Raw genomic sequence first — 13783 nt, 5'->3', positions numbered from 1 at the left:
TGCAGTCAGCTGACATAGCTCTGTCCGACAGGGCCGGAGGTGACGGAGCCGAGCTGGCCGGGATGGGACGAGGATGATGATCTGTCAGTGTCGCTCCAGGGGGTGGCTGCCGACACCATCAGTCACCTGGCTGACCTGGGACGGACGGTCACACGACTGGAGATATACGGTGAGCAGCGGCAGCACGGACATGCCGCTGATATACGAGCTCAGCGAATGGCGGACACCGAGTAACGGTGTGCCGTTGTCGGACCTCATGGAGACAGAAGTGATACATAGCCAATGTGCTTTGCGAAATAATGAAGCCAATTGAGCTCCAAAATGGAGGACTGTTCACTCAGTGACATATTCGTTCAGAGTTAGTTGATCATACTCATAACAATTGTGTTGCACTGTTCAATGAAGTTCAGTGCATTTGCTTAACATTGCATATATCATATAATAGCACTGTTTTACCATTGTCTACTGTGTCCATGAAACCATGTGAATTATTAAGTGTTGTTTCGTTTTGTCATATATTGACATGTATTACAGCCAACTGATCCTGTCTGTATGTGTGTCTGTGTGTTTTCCAGATTGTACTGATCACACGGCCGGCAGCCTGGAGCCCCTCACCAGGTGCCCTGAGCTGCAGGACCTATCAGTCTCCGCCGCCGACCTCCCGCTACTGAGGGGGCAGCTGCCGGAGGACCTCAGACTCCTCAATGTCAGAGGTGATATATCTTAGATCACACATGTAATGCCGGTATATGCAAATGGTCAGCGAAAACGGCAAATGGACGAACTGATCAGCCTCAACTAGCAAGTTTCATCGTTAATCGTGTATATTACTCGTATTGTGGTGAGAGGGGGAAGGGGTTCAATGCATGCCTTCGATAGTGTTCATGCTTGTGGCATAGGTAGGTATGCGTGGAGTATTAGTGTAACGTCACGGGGTGATTTTTAAGTTGAGGTACTAGCGATAGTTGCATTGTCACAAGCAGCAAATTTCCGAACAAACGTATCGAGCATTATTCGACAACTGACACTGACTGACTATTTAGATAGCTCGCTGACGAGTCTGAGCAGACTGACGAGACTGACTGGCCGCGGCACTGGCGCGGCGGTTATACAGAGTATAGGTGGCGCCACGATCGAAGGCGGCCAGCACGGGAATGCAGGCATTGTTACAATTCGTGAGCAGTTATTTCCAATGAGCCGAGGGATGATTATAGACTCAGTGCAACCAATGAGAGTAGTATAAGTAGTTTCATAGACTATTGTATTACGCATATACTTATCGCATATACATATTATGTTCATATTCACATTATACATACATTTGACTGCTGGTGCTAAAAATTGCTGTGCGGCCGCTCGTCTGTTTCAGTGCTGACTATGTCAGTGTCTGACACTCTGGTGTCAGTGGTGCAGCGGGGAGCTGGCGGCAGCTCTGTCCGACTGCAGTCAGCTGACACAGCTTTGTCCGACAGGGCCGGAGGTGACGGAGCCGAGGTGGCCGGAACACCCGTGGGGCGGTCTGTCAGTGTCGCTCCAGGGGGTGGCTGCCGACACCATCAGTCACCTGGCTGACCTGGGACGGACGGTAACACGACTGGAGATATACGGTGAGCAGCGGCAGCACGGACAGGCCGCTGATATACGGGCTCAGTGAATGGCGGACATCGAGTAACGGTGTGCCTTTGTCGGACCTCATGGAGACAGGTGTGATGCATAGCCAATGTGCTTTGTGAAATAATGAAGCTAATTGAGCTCCAAAATGGAAGAGGACTGTTCAATCAGTGACATATTCCCTCATAGTTAGTTGAACTACATATTGCGATTGTAATGCAATGTTCAATGCACTTCAATGCATAGGGTGAACTGATTGCATATCCGTAGATAACATGAACATTCATATTATCATGTTCATTCATTTATGTTATCACATTCATTCATGTTTATGTGGCATATCATATAGTAGGTACCACTGTTATATCATGGCTTACGGTGTCCATAAAACCATGCGAATTCATAGACGTTTCGTTTTTTTCCGTATATTTACATATATTACAGCCAACTGATCCTGTCTGTATGTGTCTGCGTGTTTTCCAGATTGTAGTGATCACACGGCCGGCAGCCTGGAGCCCCTCACCAGGTGCCCTGAGCTGGAGCGTCTCACCCTGTCCGGCGGCGTCCCTGACACCGTGAGCCTGGAGCCCCTCACCAGGTGCCCTAGGCTGCGGTATCTCACCCTGTCCGGCGGCGTCCCTGACACCGTGAGCCTGGAGCCCCTCACCAGGTGCCCTGAGCTGCACAGTCTCACTCTGTCCGGCGGCGTCCCTGACTCCGTGCTGGACAGTCTCAGCGGCTGCCCCGGGCTGGAGGACCTTACACTGGGGGACCTCCAGCGGCCGGCAGAGACGGCCTTCACAGCAGCAGCGGTCACCAGGTCAGTCAGCAGACAGTGGCGAGGCGGGTCGTGTCAGACGCTGACACTGACACTGACACTGACACACTGACACACTGACACACTGACACGCATACACTGACACTGACACTATGACACACCGACACTCACACTAACACTGACACAGTCACACTGACACTGACACTGACACACTGACACTGACACACTGACACTGACACACTGACACTGACACACTGACACTGACATACTGACACTGACACACTGACACTGACACACTGACACTGACACACTGACACTGACACACTGACACTGACACACTGACACTGACACACTGACACTGACGCACTGACACTTGCACACTGACATTGACTCACTGACACTGACTGACACCGGCTATGACACAATGACTGACACTCTGACACAGGCACATTGACATACTGACACTGACACACTGACACTAACACAGTGACACTTGCACATTGACATTGAAACACTGACACCGACACACTGACACCGACGCATTGTCACTGACACCAACACACCGACACTGAAATACTGACACTGACACTGACTCGTACGTCCGGCCGGCTGGTGCCGCTGTGTTTGTGTGTGACGGCTCTGCTGCTCTGCTCTGTTACAGACTGGTGAAGTCGTGTCGGAAGCTGTGGTGGCTGCGCCTTCACTGCACGGCAGACACCGGCCGGGCCGTGCTGACCGCCCTGAAGGAGGCGGACCTGGGCCGGGACAGTGATGGCCGGCCCCGTACCATCTGGCTCAATGTCCCCGGTAGGTGAGAGGGCGCCGCGCGCCGCACCTCTGACCAGTCAGTCCCTCAAAACAGACGCTGCACGGCGCCACCGGCCTCTCAGACACACACACACACTCGACCACCGCCGCAGGCCACGTCACGGACGGTGACGTGACGCGTCACGGCCACCACGGCCGACGGTGACGTCACGTCAGCCGTCTGTCCTGTGTGTGACGTCACTGGCCGGCGGTGTGTGGACATGGCTGTACCGCTGTCTGTGTGTCTGTCTGTGTGTGACGTGTCCACCTCAGAAGTGTCTCTGCTCTGTCCACAGGGGAGCTGTACGATCAGCTGAAGAGCCAGGGAGGCGGTCGGGTCATAGTGTGTCCGTGGTGGGATTGATGCGCTGCACTACCGACCGTGCAGTGATGAGCTGACTGCAGAGAGGCCGAGCCAGTCGGCCGGGGCCGCCAGCTGACTGCTGCCGTGTGTGCTGCACCAGCCGGCACTGAGAGCGGCGCCGGTCAGCCGGCACACGGCCCCCGTGTCCGCTCTAGTGTAGTCATGTAGTTGTAGTAGTAGTAGTGTAGGTGTAGTAGAAGCACACGGATGTGATGTAGTGGGTTATTACCGGGTGGGTATTGTGGGTAATTGGCTGGAACGATGTGATCTAGTGGGTAATTACCGGGCGGATATTGTGGGTAGTTGGCTGGAAGGATGTGACCTGGTGGGTAATTACCGGGCGAGTATTGTGGGTAATTGGACAGTGAAAAGTGATGTAGTGGGTAAATACCGGGCGGGTACTGTGGGTAATTGGACGGAGGTATGTGATGTAGTGGGTAATTACCGGGCGGGTATTGTGGGTAATTGGACAGTGAAAAGTGATGTGCTGGAGAGACTACCGATCGTGGCATTACGCTATTCTGTATGTAGAACCCACGTCTCTGGCCGTCCGACACGGTTCACCGCGCCTGGTCCCGGCGGCACGGCCGGCCTCGGTCACGTGACCGTCCCCCGGTGGAGTCGGACGGCTCGGTCACGTGACCGCTCCCCCCGGGTCTGGCTGCACCTCGGCTCGGCGGTGCTGAGCGCCGTGCTGAGCGTGTTGTGACACGTCCCACACGGACAGCTCTACTCGACTACTGGCTAGCTGCCGTCCGAGCTGGCAGTATACACGCGGTGCCAGTTCAGACGGCGGCCGGCCGCGCCGCGCCCGCCCGCTCCGGTCCCGGCCGGCGGCCGTCACCCGGCCCGGGGCGGGGACCGGTCCGTCAGCTGACCATTGGTCAGTCAGCTGATTGGTCCGTCAGCTGGTTGGTCCGTCAGCTGATTGGTCCGTCAGCTGATTGGTCCGTCAGCTGATTGGTCCGTCAGCTGATTGGTCCGTCAGCCGCCCCGCTCTCCACCGGCGGAGCGCGGCGCCCGCCGAGACTCGAGACGTCAAACACATTGTCCACTATATACACGAGAGGAGACGCTTCAGCTGTACCATCTGTAGCCTAGGGCAATTAGTTACCGGGCGAGTATTGTGGGTAATTGGAGGAAGTGATGCGACGTAGTGGGTAATTACCAGTCAGGTATTATGGATAATGTAACCCTGGGTATGATATAGCCGGCTATCCAACGGTCGAATATAGTCAGCTGGATGCTACTGAATTGTGTAGAGCTCTGACGGCACCGGTCATAACGAGTGTCCTCGCGTCTGTCCGACTCGGTTCACGGAAGCACGCCGTCACGGCCCGGGTGTGCGCGCCGCCATGTTTTGTGTCCTCTGCTTCGTACAGGGGGTAATTGGGCTACCGACCGATTGGGAGTCGGAGTCGGAGTCCGTGTCGATCAAGCTGCCTTGACTCCGACTCCGGAACGGCTTTTTAGATTTTAGTTATCACTTGGCCATGCTACTGATAATCGGCTGCGCTTTGACTAATACATTTTACACATGTCCAGTCTTTGTCCTGGAAAACAGCTACCTTCTGAGCTTACCTCATCATCTGTGCTAATGTCCTGGTGACCTGAGTACAGTTTGGCTCCACCATAGGGGGGGGGGGGGGTGTTTGTGCGCCGCTGTGCCGCCGCTGCTGTGACCTGCCGAGCTGCGGTCCCGGCTCCAGAGCACACCGTCGGCCGTCGAGGCCTGGTCCTTCTGTTCCGTGCACATCATCAACAGGTGTCGTATATATCTATAATACGGGCCCAGCGTGAGAGTTCACCGTTAACCGGCGGCCACACACTGACTGGCTGGATCGCCACTCGCCGTATTTCACCGCCTTCCCCGGCGCCGGGCGGACGATAACCTGTATACGACACACTGTATACACCCGCCGTCATTTGGGATCAGGTCTGAGAGCCGCCTCTGGTAAATCAGCTGCCGTCTCGAGCCATTTGGCTGGATCTAGGATCCCATCGGATCCAAGATCAGGATAACTACGTGGGATCAGATCACACATACATATACCTTTTCTGAGGTTCCTGCACAATGCATATGTGTTTTGGCCACTCTGGTGTCATGTAAGTAGTTCCCTGTCGCAGTTCTGTGTGTGTTGTATGGCCTGCACCCGTCCCCCTCACAACTGCAGTGTTCGGTGCTGGTCAGTGACCCACAGCTGACACCGGGCCTCCCACCGCCGGCGGATGAGCCGGCCGGCCCGTGCCCGGCCCTCCATTCCAGCCGCCACGGCCGGCCGGCGGCACTTGTCCAACACCGGCTGGACACACTACCGACTCGGAGACACACACGGCTCGGGAGACACCCGTGGCGTGTTCTGGGGCCATACACGGACACTGCAGTGGCCACTGGGCAGAGGTGCGGACCGGACGTACCGCCCGCCCCTCCGACTGGGCAGAGGTGCGGACCGGACGTACCGCCCGCCCCTCCGACTGGTCAGAGGTGCGGACCGGACGTACCGCCCGCCCCTCCGACTGGGCAGAGGTGCGGACCGGACGTACGGCCCGCCCCTCCGACTGGGCAGAGGTGCGGACCGGACGTACCGCCCGCCCCTCCGACTGGGCAGAGGTGCGGACCGGACGTACCGCCCGCCCCTCCGACTGGTCAGAGGTGCGGACCGGACGTACGGCCCGCCCCTCCGACTGGTCAGAGGTGCGGACCGGCTCGGATGTACCGCCCGCCCCTCCGACTGGGCAGAGGTGCGGACCGGACGTACCGCCCGCCCCTCCGACTGGTCAGAGGTGCGGACCGCCTCGGCCGCCCGGCCCGCCCCTCGGCGCGGCTGCCCGGCTCGCTGCTCGCTGCACGGTCCGGTCGGTCCGAGACTCTGTCGGAGCTCTACTGGTGACCGTCCGGCGCGCCGCCGCCGCCGCCACCGCCGCCGCCGGCCAGGTCACGGCCCAGGTGGGGCGCGGCGGGGCGGTGCGTCACCAGGCGCGTGTCCACGGACCGCCACTGGGTAGCTGGGGGGGCGGCGCGCCGCGGCACCTCAGCGCCGGCCCCGTGGGTCACTGAGCGGCGCCGACGGCCGCCACAAGAGAGCTGCCGGCTGGCTGTCGGCCGGCGGTAGCAGAGGGCAGCGGGAACAACCGTCGGCCCGGCGGGTCACCGACGGTCCCATCACCCACCGGGGACTGGTGGTGGGAGTCGCCCACCGGTCCCATCACCCACCGGGGACTCGTGGTGGGAGTCGCCCACCGGTCCCATCACCCACCGTGGACTCGTGGTGGGAGTCGCCCACCGGTCCCATCACCCACCGGGGACTGGTGGTGGGAGTCGCCCACCGGTCCCATCACCCACCGGGGACTCGTGGTGGGAGTCGCCCACCGGTCCCATCACCCACCGGGGACTGGTGGTGGGAGTCGCCCACCGGTCCCATCACCCACCGGGGACTCGTGGTGGGAGTCGCCCACCGGTCCCATCACCCACCGGGGACTGGTGGTGGGAGTCGCCCACCGGTCCCATCACCCACCGGGGACTCGTGGTGGGAGTCGCCCACCGGTCCCATCACCCACCGGGGACTGGTGGTGGGAGTCGCCCACCGGTCCCATCACCCACTGGGGACTTGTGGTGGGAGTCGCCCACCGGTCCCATCACCCACCGGGGACTGGTGGTGGGAGTCGCCCACCGGTCCCTTCACCCACCGGGGACTCGTGGTGGGAGTCGCCCACCGGTCCCATCACCCACCGGGGACTGGTGGTGGGAGTCGCCCACCGGTCCCATCACCCACCGGGGACTCGTGGTGGGAGTCGCCCACCGGTCCCATCACCCACCGGGGACTGGTGGTGGGAGTCGCCCACCGGTCCCATCACCCACCGGGGACTCGTGGTGGGAGTCGCCCACCGGCCTCTGAGGGCGGCACCGGTGGGACGGTCCCTGCCGACTGTCCCTACCCCATGAGTGGGACCGGTGGGACTGTCCCTGCCGACTGTCCCTACCCCATGAGTGGGACCAGTGGGACTGTCTCTGCCGACTGTCCCTACCCCATGAGTGGGACCGGTGGGACTGTCTCTGCCGACTGTCCCTACCCCATGAGTGGGACCGGTGGGACTGTCTCTGCCGACTGTCCCTACCCCATGAGTGGGACCGGTGGGACTGTCTCTGCCGACTGTCCCTACCCCATGAGTGGGACCGGTGGGACTGTCTCTGCCGACTGTCCCTACCCCATGAGTGGGACCGGTGGGACTGTCTCTGACGACTGTCCCTACCCTATATGTGAGGGTCCGTTTCTGCGGCGGCCGCTGAGCCCCCAACCCTGTCCTTCTCCTCTCCCCAGTCCGCTGTGCAGGGTCGCTCGAGGTCACGTAGTCAATTGGGCTGTCTTCTCCAATGCACCTTGTATTCGTCGATCGACCTCACACACCACCGTGCAGTCACATGGCTACGACCCGACTCCCCTCCGTGCCGTCCGACGCGCCGACATGGCCCCACAACTGGGACAAACGGCCGCCGGGGACGCTCCTATGTCCGATGTTCGTCTCCGTCCACACCGGAGAGGACAGGGCAGGCGGCGGCCGGCCGACGCTGCCCGCGGCGCCGAGGTGACAGCCTCAGACCTCGCTGCTCCCAGTACGCTACACTGGTCAGGCCGGGCCGGCGGCGGCGTGCCATCGGCCGCCGGCCAGCCGGCCTCCCCGTACTGACCACTCACTCACATACAGCATACACCCCCCTGTTTATCGAGAAACATACACAACATACGATCTGAACTATGTAATCAGCAGTCACCAACGAATAACGATGGTCTTCCATAGCTCAATAGTCCCAAATATTGAGTTTGTAATTGCCGTTAAACTGCCGTTTTTACGTTATTTGCGAAAAAAACCTTAGGGAGGGTTGATCACCCCCCTCGCCGGGCGAGGGTTAAATACCTCAGTGTACGGCCGACCCGGACAGAAATTCCGGCCTGGGTGAGGGTCAGCTGCCCCTTCTGACCCCCTTTGCCTGCGCCACGGATCCAACCTGATGGTCGGTGTAACGCTTATCAGTAATCTTTAGACCAATAGTACATACATACCGGGCCTCTGTCTATCTGAGACGCTGTTGCACGGGACTGGTCTGATAGTCGGAGCCACTGCAGCCCGATAGTGGCAATCTGGGAGCGGCGTCTGCTCAGGACTATCGGGGTGGAAGCTCAGACAGACGCCGCGGCCATCCGTCAGACGCCCGCTGCTGTCGACCGTCCATGGTAAGTCATGGGAGCAGAGCATATCCAGTCAACTCTCTTTGGGATAGATGCAAGTGAGCACGAAGCGAGTCTATTCAGCCATAGACTCGAAAACGTATGCATGTAACGGCAGTGCAACGCAATCCGTCAAGAAACGCTTGACGGATCAACACGAAACTTGCGGTATTCTCAACGGCATCAATTTTACACCTTGTGTTAAAATTTCAACTTTCTAGCTACCATAGTTGGGCCGGTAATGACGTTAGAGTGACGTCATGTCGGACGATTTTAATGCAAAATATTGAATTACCGCAAACGCTCTCAAGAGCTCAGTTTTAAAGCTAGATCCATTTTCTTTGCATGAGTGGACTACAAATACATGTAACTATCAAACTGTTATCTCGAATTCTCGACATTTTGAAAATTTTGAGAAATATGTATTAACAATTACAAAAAAATAACTCTACCAAGTTTTAGCCTAATATCTGCAAAAATAGCAAAGTTATTTGCATTATTGTCAAAATTTTACAATTAACTATTTTTCAAAACCGTTTTTCGAGAACATATATGGTTGATGGCTGTGATGAGCATTGTTAGTATTATAGTTTTAGTGATGATGAAATAGCCTTTGCTCATACTTAGGTAATCGAAAAATGACGAAAAAACAAAATATATATAAAGACACTGATATTTCGCCCTTGTGGCTTCTTCAGAGTGAACATTTAAAACATTCATATTTGAAGCAGAGATGGCGAACGTGCGGATAACATTCTTTGCAAAACCGTTTTTCAGTACCTTAACCCTCGCCGGACCTATTGGTTTTCTACATACGCGCCGGCCGAGGGGGGGGGGCGGGTACGACCCCCCCCCCCCCCCTCGCCGTTTCGCCCCTGGTGGAGCTAGCGCGTCGCGGAAAAAACGAGCGTGTGCGCCGTTACGAGACGCAGAGATTGGTACCCGATTATAAGGTCCTAGGTCAACCGGTGACCTCTGAGGTCAGGTCAAGTGCCCCAAGGTACGGTTCAGTTTTTGGTGAATAACTTCGCAAAAAACGGCCGCAGAGCGCCGATTTTGGCAGCATCGTGTTCGTCTCGCTCAGGCACGTCGAATGATATACTCTTTGTCCGGGTCAGGTCAACTTGGGGTGTTGACCTCAGGTCAAGGTCAGGTCAGCACCCCCAGGTCACGAAGTTGGTCGAAAGAGGTCATGTCGCATATCATTCGATTCGGCAGGTCTTCCTGAGTCCATTGGTGGCTTTCCCGACTCGCTAGCTCAATTTGATCAAGAGTTATTGACGAAAAACTAATATGACCTTGATGACGTCATAAATGACGTCACGGAAGGTAAACGTTGCAAAAGTGACGCATCTAACCTTGCAAGGAGTGCATAAAATCACGATTCTGTGTGCTTGAGATAGTTGGAGATCGTTCCCGGCGCCAGAATAGCAGTTTTCATTTTTCCCCATTGACTTATACTGGTGAGGTCACGAAAATGACCTGACCTCATATGACCTTTAGGAAAAATCCGAGATATACAAGTTGTGGGACTCATAATGGATACTAGATCCTGCAAGTTTCATTTCCCTGTGACATCTCCTCTGGCAGTGAGGGCGTTGCGAAGTTGCGACATCTGAAGACCGTGCAGAGGTTCACTTATGACGTCATAGGTCAGTGACCTGACCAGACCCAAAAATGCGGTTGGTGTCAAAAGATGCGGCTGGGATCAAAGGTCAGGTATGCCAAGTTTCAGCTCTCTGTCGCCAGCGTGTTCGGAGCTATCGCGAAAAACCCTATGGGGGGGGGGGCGGCACCCGCCCCCCCCCTCGGCCGGCGAGGGTTAAACGGGGGTGACTTTGCCTTGCTGGGTGACTTTGCCATGCTTCTCAAAAAATGCTTTAGGGTGATCTCTAGTGTTATTTTAAGAAAAATGTAATAATTTGTTATGCACAAATGAAAGATAATTGATGGGCCTTCCAAAATAACCAACACTGAGAGATGAGTTACCACTAAATACCTAACTGGGCTCCATTTTATTAGAGTCATTGAAATGGTCAAATTTGAAGAGGTCCGAACTTTTTATTATCTAACCATGTTCTATACCAACTGCGATGCTGAAACTTGGTATGGTTGATCATGACAAGGCTGTTAAGTTAGCATATCCAACAAAACTGGCATTTGTCTTTCATTTAGCTAAATTTTTTGGTGGCGATTCTTCCAAGTGAATTGCAGGCCACATTGGGTGACTTTGCCATCATGTTACCAATGCAAAAATGAAATACCGATGAAATGAATGAAATACCGAACTTATCCGATGCAATTCAAAATAAGTTTTTAATGTAGCATCATTTTGATCTCCAAACTTGTTTTACGGAAGTACAAGTTTATATGATGAAAGTTAGCACAGGAATGCACAGTGGGAGTATAGAAAGACAAAAATTACCAAAATAAAAAATGGATGAAGCTGGACCAAACTTTTCAGCACAGCCATGATCATCTACAACTCCTGAGTTTGCCAGTAAGACTGGCTGAAGAAATATGTATCATTTTATAGATCAAAACGCTGATAACAATTGTGTCGGTCAGTTCCCGCAAGAACATCCTCTTTCTGTTCCTCTTAATGCCGCTGGAAAAAAGCGGCAAGGTCCTAAGAGTACCGATACAATAGTATATTTGCTTATTTATCGATTCTGAACCATTTTCAGTATCTTTTTACTATCAAATATCAATTATTCTCAACAAATATGATGTATTATAAAAAGTAAGGCATCTCTCCTTTTTTGTACATTGTTTAAGAGCAAAAAACCTAGAATTGCTTTATTTTTTTCCTATAAAACAATAAAGGATGGTTGCCCTTACCCATACAATGGACCAAAAATGATTGAAAAGTATTTGTTAGCGTTAAAAAACCATTATTTGGCATAGTGACAAAGTCACCCCTTTTTTAGTTTAATTTTGCCACGACTCATCTTCCTTAAACATTTATATTTTTAGGCAAGCTATAGGGATAATTGCAAAACCAAAAGAGCTAATCGTCATCCGTGTTTTGAACATAGAGTCATCCCAATAAGTTAACAAGTTTAAAAAATTCAAGCGTCTAAAGTTGAAAACATGGCAAAGTCACCCCCGTTTACGGTACGTTTTTGACATCATACAGCAATATAAATGGCACCATCGTGTTGCTGACCTCAAACTGCATCTTATAGTCATCTCTTTGTTGAAAAATTTCATTTTCAAAATTTGACCTTTTCTGACCTGAGTGACCTGACCTGCGGTAAATTCAGCTAAAAATGATCTTAACCCTATTCCTGGCGGGCTCCGCCGGGACAAGAAACTGGCGGGGGGGGGGGCCGATTCGGCCCCCCTGAGATCTCGAGAACGAAGCAAGATAGCGACAAACGGTAAACGGCATCGGATACGCATGGACAAGGTCTACAATTTTTACAAAGGTCATTTTCAGGTCAGGTCAAAGATGACGTCACAGGGGTCGAAAAAGTCAAAATGGCGGCGCTAGATATGGAGAGAGTTTTTCTCGAATAACTTTCGAATTAGTCAAGATAGGAACAAACTAAGGGCATCATCGTGATCCTCTCGTCAATCCGCATCGAATGATATATATGTTGACCTCGAAAGGTCAAGGTCAAAGGTTGACCTCAGGTCACGTGACCTCGAGGTCATCATGTATATCATTCGATGCGTCTTGACGAGCTGAACACAATGAGACCATCCACGCGTCTGTATCTTGTTCCTGTACGGAGTTATTGGCCAAAAACCTTTGGTGACCTTTGATGACGTCACATGACCTCACAGCTGCCCAACAGCAAAACAGACCTCAAGGTAGTGAAGTTTGATCGTATATGAAGTCATGTATGGTATATGGGGCCATTCCGACCCGTTTTAGGGGTAAAAACAGGGAGTTGATTTTTCCCGCATTGACTTATAATGGGGAGGTCGCGAAACTGACCTGACCTTAGGTCACCGATATCAAAATTCCGAGATATACAAATTGCACATACTGGTACCCTAACTAAAGCCTGAAGAGAAGAAATTGATCGGTCAAAAACTCTAGCTCTGGCGTGATTGCAAACTTTTCTGAGGTAGGGTCACCAAACCGCCTCTGGTGACCTGACCTGAGGTCAGATCAACTCAAAATTTTCAGACATGTTGCGTAGAAGCCTTATAGGAAAAGTCAGAAAATTTGAGCTTCCTAGCTCAACGCGTTTGGGAGAAATAACCAAAAAACCTCAGGGGGGGCTCCTGAGGCCCCCCCAGGAATAGGGTTAAATGACACAGACGACAATTTTTTGAAATATATGTGTAAAATGGACCATAAAACATGCGTCTCGTGACCGAAACATGATATACAATTTCCGTGACCTAGGATGACCTGTCCTTGACCTGAAAAATTCGAAGTAAAAGTTCGGTACCCTCAGGATATCTAAGACATATATCAAGGACTGCGTAAGCCAAAAATGAGCCTGATCGGACTTGTCAGCCGGCGGTCAGGGCCTAAATTGTGAACAAGCGAAAATGCTGATAATTTTTACTTTGACCTGACCTGTGACGTCATCAGTGACCTCTAGGTCAATGAAAATAGGTTTCGATTGACAGTTTTTCCAGGGCTATTAGATGCCCTTTGCATTTTGACGATCGGCCCAGTAGTTTCGGAGATAGGGGGGGGGGGCTCTGGAGGGCCCCCCCAGTCACTCGCGTTATGGAAAGTACTCCAGTCATGCGCGGGTTAAGGACAAATCAGGGAAACAATCAAAGCTATTTGTTCTGCACCCTCCAGTCAAGAAAACAATACAAATGGTAAAAGGCAAAGAAAAACGTTTCAAAATTTGCTTGTATAGTTCGTTTTTTTTCAAAAGGACTCTGGCTCCAAGTACGTTTTTCGAAACAGCACGCGTTTTAGCGACCAAAACGAGCAAAAACTGAACCTGAGAAACTCGAACGTCGCCTTATTTTAACATGTGAAATATTCCCAATAATTTTCATACGTGCATTTTTGAACCA

At 53.3% G+C, this 13783-nt stretch overlaps 1 long non-coding RNA gene across 1 annotated transcript; it reads left to right on the top strand.

The window, feature by feature from the left end:
• Nucleotides 1-2094: 2094 nt before the first annotated feature.
• LOC122379420 lies at nt 2095-5100 on the top strand. The gene is made up of 3 exons (XR_006256178.1): nt 2095-2431; nt 3051-3196; nt 3493-5100. It is a non-coding gene; the product is annotated as an uncharacterized LOC122379420 (long non-coding RNA).
• Nucleotides 5101-13783: the final 8683 nt, after the last annotated feature.

Source organism: Amphibalanus amphitrite, unplaced genomic scaffold, assembly GCF_019059575.1.
Source record: "Amphibalanus amphitrite isolate SeventyFive unplaced genomic scaffold, NRLGWU_Aamphi_draft 000008F_arrow, whole genome shotgun sequence".
NCBI lineage: Eukaryota > Metazoa > Arthropoda > Thecostraca > Balanomorpha > Balanidae > Amphibalanus > Amphibalanus amphitrite.
The sequence above is the reverse complement of the archived record's forward strand: the minus strand, read 5'-3'. Positions and strand labels throughout refer to the sequence as shown.